This window comes from Myxocyprinus asiaticus, chromosome 29, assembly GCF_019703515.2.
Source record: "Myxocyprinus asiaticus isolate MX2 ecotype Aquarium Trade chromosome 29, UBuf_Myxa_2, whole genome shotgun sequence".
NCBI lineage: Eukaryota > Metazoa > Chordata > Actinopteri > Cypriniformes > Catostomidae > Myxocyprinus > Myxocyprinus asiaticus.
In genome coordinates, this window is record NC_059372.1 from 32,191,005 (window position 1) to 32,198,093 (window position 7,089).

At 34.8% G+C, this 7,089-nt stretch overlaps 1 protein-coding gene across 2 annotated transcripts in view; it reads right to left on the reverse strand.

Moving 5' to 3' along the window:
- Nucleotides 1–5,973, reverse strand: part of plxnb1a (plexin b1a) — a 102,594-nt gene extending 96,621 nt beyond the window's left edge. For both annotated transcript variants that reach the window (XM_051662275.1, XM_051662277.1), the window contains exon 1: nucleotides 5,638–5,973. The gene's annotated coding sequence lies outside the window, so the exon portion shown is untranslated. The remainder of the gene's footprint in view (nucleotides 1–5,637) is intronic.
- Between the last annotated feature and the right edge of the window lie 1,116 nt (nucleotides 5,974–7,089).

Here is a 7,089-nt window from a genome sequence, read left to right on the forward strand (position 1 = left end):
CTGAAATACACAGCATAAGCATATCAGTTCGTAACCCAGTTGCACTAATTTTAATTAACTGCCAATGGTGGTAGGAGGCAAAATAATATAATTCTCTCCAAAAGTGTTTAAGGAGGTGCTGGCATACAGTGGGTCGCACTGACCTGGAGTACAACAATAAGTATCAAGAGAGTGGGCCAATTTCTTATCTCCTAGAAAGCTTTCATCTGTTTCCCAGACTTGTTAGTGGGTGTCTGATCTTGTAACCCATCCTCCAATTACTCACTGTATGTTCTCTGCCACCCAACAGTCCCACAGCTGTGAGTAAACTGACCTTTCATTGGCAGCACTGGCATGACATTAGAATCCAGAAAGGTTAATTTTGTTCTTTCATTAGGATCCTCAAGGCTACCTTTGCATTCCCACACATCCTTTATTAAAAAGATTATTTTTCTGCCTTCTATTTTCCATATATAAAACCTTTTATGTTTAGGCCTTGGAAACTAAGATTAAGAGAAATAATTAAAACCTGTCTGTTATTTAAAATTCCACAGCATAATCGAAAATCATTCCAGAGCGAAAGTATTATGACATCAATGTCTACAATTAATAGTCTGTCTATAGAGAGTCTGTTATGTGCTTCTTGGCTGAAGTCTGAAAGAGTGCAGATGTAGCAGATCATTGAAATGTCAAGTTTAGTGCCTTGTGGTTCAAATCTATTCTAAAGTCCTCCTGCAACACCGGACACCCACACACAAGAAGAATGCACCATGAAGCAGCAGATGCTTGCAGATTGATGGCCTCCTCAAATACATGCCCATTAAAAAACTCTTATATTTCACACATAAAGAACCTTTCTATGCACCATTTAGCCGACCTAAAGGGTATGGCTTCAAAATTAAAAAAACTTGAGATTACATTTAGAGCTGCCACAATTAGGGATGTTAAGGATTCATCGATAATCATTAATAAATTGATCATCAATTAACTAATTTCAGGACAATTGCGTTCAGTATCATGCCTGCAGACGTTGATAAGGTTGTCTATGCAGTCATCTGCCACTAGAGACCTGCATGTCACGTCAGTGTTGGAGCATTTCTTTATAAATGAACATTATGTCTTCTGCGTACATAAACTGTAATAGTGTGTTAAAGTACATGACAACAAGCACTGTTGATCCGCTGGTCTCCTTGTTTCATCCCAGCCTACAATTACATCAGTAATCGCCAGGAAAGCACAAGGACACATTCAGCTGACATCTCACCAGCACCAGAGAAACTGTATGTTATTTAAGCTACTGTGTTTATGCAGTTTATTATGATTTGACTTCATTTGAAATGAACAAAAATTAGTCCAAAGGTTTGAAATGTCCCACGATCCACAATGTGAAGTTTTAATGAACTAAAATATTGTATACAAGTTATCATTAACAGTAATTCATTAACAGTAAAACAATTCACAAATTCTTACTAAACATAGCCTAAAAAATACAATATTTTAAGGAAAATGAGCCTATAGTCCACATACATGGTCACTGCGTTAAGCAGCGTGCCGTTTCGCGATACATTGATAAAATTTTAAAAATTGCATATCGAATGAAACTAGAGACTCTATCTTTTGACTCAAACAGATTTTAGTAAAAACTTAATGAGGTTTCTTATCAAATGTAGTTTTGTTGTCATTTCTCCCAAAGACAAACTCAGCTGAGATCAGCACCATGTTGTTTTGTCACATGACTCGGTGCATCGAAAGTTTAACCTTTTAATGACAGCCTAGAGTCTCCTGAACAGTCTGTTTAAATGAAATTAAATTAGCTACAGCGAAGCCAAAACGTAATGCCCATACATGTGGATGCAGGGTCTCAGGAGATTTAAAGGAAAATACCAATACTTGCATTTCTTATGTGTATTAATTTAAATTTTATTTAAACTATAGGCTACATGCACATATTATTTGGAGTCCTCCGTGTGCGTTTTGCGGTATTAATGTCAACAATTAATCGATTAATTGATTGTTAATTTCCACAACAATCGATTATGAAAATGTCTGAAAACTGACATCACTAGCCACAATTAACTAACTATGAGGAGTGTAATTTAAAGCATTCATTTACTGTAGGTCTTCTCCCATTGTGTCAGTTTACAACATTCTTTTTTGCAAAGGTTAAGCATTGTAACCAATCACATGTCCGTTGCTTGCTTTCTGTGTATAATTTAACTAATTTCATTCAAATGTGTTGCCGACATAAAGAATATGGCTGGCATATAAAATAAGTATTACATTTTTTTACTCGAAACTCAACGTCATTACAATATCGATTGGAAATAATTGACAATTATGCTTTTTGTCATAATCGTGCAGACCTACTAAATCCTTCAGAAAGCAAAAGAGACAAATTAACAATCTGAAACATAAGGATGCACTGAGCAACAGTCACCTTTCAGTTTGTGACATAATACATTTGGATTGATGACATCATAAAGCTGACTAATCATTTAAACAGAATTGACATTAACTATCACAAATAGGGCTGCAACTAATGATTATTTTATATAATCGACTAATCTAATGATTATTTGGCTATTCGGGTGATTATTGCAACGATGAATCATTAGCTCTTAAATGACAATTCAGCTTGTGCCCCGACATAAAAGGTTGCATTAAACGTGCTTACTAACAATAAAGAGGACAAAATCATCTTTTTAAAATACTCTAAATGACATTCACTGAATTAAAGGGAAAAATATTTTTTATTAAGTTAAATTCAATAAAGAAATTCACTGCAAAAAATCCTATTGTTATCAAGTGTTTTTGTCTTGTTTTCCCTTTAAAATGGTCTAAAAATCCTTAAAACAAGATACATTTACTTGAGAAGCAGCATATAAGATATTTAGACTTGCTTTAAGAGAATGTATCTTAAATATAAGTGTATTTTGTATATAAGTGTATTTTTTCACTTGGCTATACTTCTGCAATTTCAGTAACGACAAAATATACTTATATTCAAGATCTATTCTCTAAAAGCAAGTCTAAATATCTTATATGCTGCTTCTCAGGTGAATGCATCTTTTTTTAAATTTTAATTTTTTAAATATTTGTATTTTTAATATTATATTCAACATACTCAAAATAAAAAAAGTTCTTCTGCAGTATAGCTGCTAATGAAAATGTACGTTGTTTTAAAGGAGTTTTAGATATTTATATCGGAAAACAAGCCAAAACAAAAACAAATCAAAAACGTATTTGGTTGTAGTATATAATGGGACAAAGACTACCTCTCTCACCTTTCTATTCACTTCAATCCATCTTTAATTCACAAAAAAACAAACTCTCTCTTATTAATAAAGATGCGTATTGCTCATTTTCTTCACGATAAGAAATGCACAATGACACATATATTATAATTCAGTAAGTCACGTGCCATCACGTTATAATCTAGCTGCATTAAGCGTGCGCACTTAAGGGATGAGCGTCCCCGCACCAGAGTGTGCATCAGTCGGGTGCAGTTTCAATCTCTCCCCCTTAGATCGGGACATTCGCGCAACTCATAGAAGAGGTGCTGACCGCAGAAAGAAATGCCAGTTTCAGAGTTTGTAGTTATTTACATGATCTGCTTCCGTTTTATTTGAACTTTAATAAAGCTATAACGCATTAAATAGAACTGCATTTAAGATGTAACGCTGGGGTGTTTCCTTTAAAGACGCTCGACACGCAAGTTTTATTTCAGTGGAGCGGCAGCTCCGGCTACACTTATTCCACAATGAGAGTGCATCTGTATTTACTTATTTGGTATTTTTGTATAATTCCCTCATACTTTGCAATCTACATCACCTGAAGTTTTTTGGAAAGTTTAGAGTGCATCTGGACTGTGAGCTGTGTTTTCTTCCTCTCCTCAGTCAGGCGCGAGCTGCAGTGCTCCTCTGGTGCATCATTAGAGTTTCATATGATCTCATGTTACGTTTGAGATCACTATTTGACAACAAAAAATGTTGTGAATTTTTTTTTTTATTGTCGACGTTGACGATAACGTCGTTGTTTCAGCCCTAATCACAAAACACAACTACAAACCACACAGCAAAACACTGAGATATTTTAGGTTCAGCATTTGACAGATAAGGCCAACCCTTTGGGATCTATGTCTGCTACCACCTGTTAACTCTGGCCAACACCCTATAGACCCCGTGGTTTCACGCTACAACCATCCCGTATTTCTCCACACCACACTCCCATAGAATATGAGGTGAGGGGTTAATCTGATATTGTACTGAAGAAAACTACAAACCACGGAGCAGATGGCCATCTCTGAACAAGGTTTCTGCTAATACAAGAAAGCCAGAGATAGAAAGACCTGGAAACAAGAGAAGCATTTTTGTAGTTTAACCACAAAATTTTTGGCTTGACATTCATGTCTTTGTGCAAATGACAAACAGATAAAACACTTCAAATGAAAATGTGAGGTAAACTAATCCTTGGGTGGATATGGAAAAATCAACAAGGGATGGGTCGAATTTATCTTACATTATTGAATAATATAGTTTGCTTCATAATTTTGACCTGAATGATGTTTGCTCTTAAAGGGATAGTTCACCTATAAATGAAAATTCTGTCATTTACTCAGCATCATGTAGAAAAAAAGAAGGGACCGACAGTCTCAGTCACCATCCAATTTCATTGTATAGACAAAAAAAAAAAGAAAAGAAAAAAGATGCAATGAAAGTGAATGGTGACTGAGGATAACATTCTACCTAACATCTCCTTTAGTGTTCCACAGAGGAAAGAAAGTCAAAGAGGGTGGGTAAATGATGACAGAAATTTCATTTTTTTTTTTTTTTTTTTTTTTTTTTTTGGTGAACTATCCCTTCAAGTTCAGACTTGGCCAATAACATGTGCTGGATGTGAAATTGTGGGAGTGTTTGAACTTCCTCATGACATTTTTTTCTCTAAATTGAAGGGTGCAAATGGCAACCAGCCACACACGCACAACTAGTCCAGTTGAGCAGACAGGGATCCAGCAGAAATATTTCCAAAGCAGCAGATGCTGGAATGATCTTGCAGGTTGGTGTCAGAGTATTTCTGTGAAGTGCAGCTGTTCATCACAGCATGTTGATTGGACTGAGGTATTTGATCTCAAATCAAATACAGTTTAGTGGTAACACCAAATTCTAAATATGCAGTAATCTGGTATACACTAGTATAAACAAAAGTGTGAAAGCCTATGCAATCTGACAACATCCACCTGCAATCACTTGGTTTCTCCATCCACAAAAAGCACCTACAGGACAATACAGAGTCCTAAACAACTAAACATCTTGATTTGTTTGAACATAATTGTCGTTATTAACACAATTATCACATAATTAACTATATATAATGTGATTATAGAATATGAACAACAAGAAAGATACTTTAGGATTTTGGATATCAAAGCTTTTGGCAAATGTTGTGTCTTGCACATAGCAAATTCATCTACGCCTCATTTCATTCATTGCTTCTTTTCACAACTACCAAACAAGTTCAAGCGCATTGCTGATAACTTTGAGTGAGAATAAACTGACAACTTTAGACGGGTAAACAACGAAGCAATTCTAGCACGCGCAAACAAAGAAATATAAACTACGAGGCACGTTTGAAAACATTAATTCGCTCCTGTCTTCTTACCTTCATTTAAACCATAGAAATCGTCTTTGGAGTTGGAAGAACGCGGTGTTTCGTCTCCTGGCAAACTCGCAGTGATTTGAATTCTCGCTAAATCCACACTCGGCGAAGAGACTTTCAGACTGTAAACTTCACCGCGAGCGCTTCTTCTCCTCGCCGTGTACACACGTGTGTTTGTCCCTCACTGTCTGCCTAATATTCCAGAGAATAATTTCCTCAGAACAAATGACTGGAATGCGTCTCTGTTTATTTTTAGGCGCACAAACTCCTGGAAGCCCGTCTCCCCTCTCTCATTCGCAGCTCTGTCTGTATTTGGAGAGGAATAACGGGAGATGGTAGTCGGTGGTACACAGTAGCGTTATTGTCTGCTAGTGCGACCCGCCGGCCGCTGATGGAAAAAGGGCTGGGCTTCACACATCCCCTGATGTGAACACACAAGAGACTGAATGTGACCCAACAAAAAACAACCATGTTTATTCATTTCTTACTCTATGAAAATGTTTTAAAAGGTTCCACAGTTTATTATATCGAGAATTATACTTTTTATTTTTTTTTTTTTAAATGAAGAGAAAATGTATTTATTTGTTGTCTTCATTCCACAAGCTTTGACTTCAGTTCTATTATTATGAGATTTTGTTTTTCCACAGAAGAGTTTACCTTTTGCAGAAGCAGGCCTAAAGCTTACACATAAGAGGACAATGCTTTTCCTTTAAAAACACTGAGAAAGTAAATAAATATCCAAATAAATGTAACAAGAATAAACACTGTAAATGTAATAAATTATTGCAGAAATGAATAACAAGTAATTTGATGTAAAAATTGTCAATAAACAAATGTTGTGAAAACTGAAACGTATTTATTTATTTATAAATACATATTTATAAATAAATCAATTGTAAATGTATATAAAATTAAATAAATGTATAAAAAATGAATAAATAAATATGGATATGGTCCCCTATATTCATCCTTTTGCTTTCAAAGTTAAATAAAAACTGAATGAATAAATGTTTATTATATTTATTATAATGTTTATTATTGAAGCTATAGCAGCTTCAGTACACATTGTTTAAGCATAGCCTATTTATTTATTTATTTGTTTATTTGCACATTTACAAAACAGGGAACATTACACCTCCGTAAGACACAGCTACATAAAAGAACAAAAAAGCAGTAAAACAAAACAACAACAAAAAAGAGCAAGGACAAGGAGCCAGATTTATGTATCGATAAGGGAAGTGTATGAAGACATTAGACAAGACACTAGGCAAGACTGTACTAAAATAATAAATACTTAGACATAGAGGAGCATAAAACTTCAGTTTTTGAAACTCTGAAATGTTTTTACAAAATCACACAAAAAAAAAAAAAAAAAAATTAAAAGAGGGTTTACCTTTATTTCCATTTGCATGTGTGAATATGATATTTACCCAACAAATGTACCATGTTTACAAG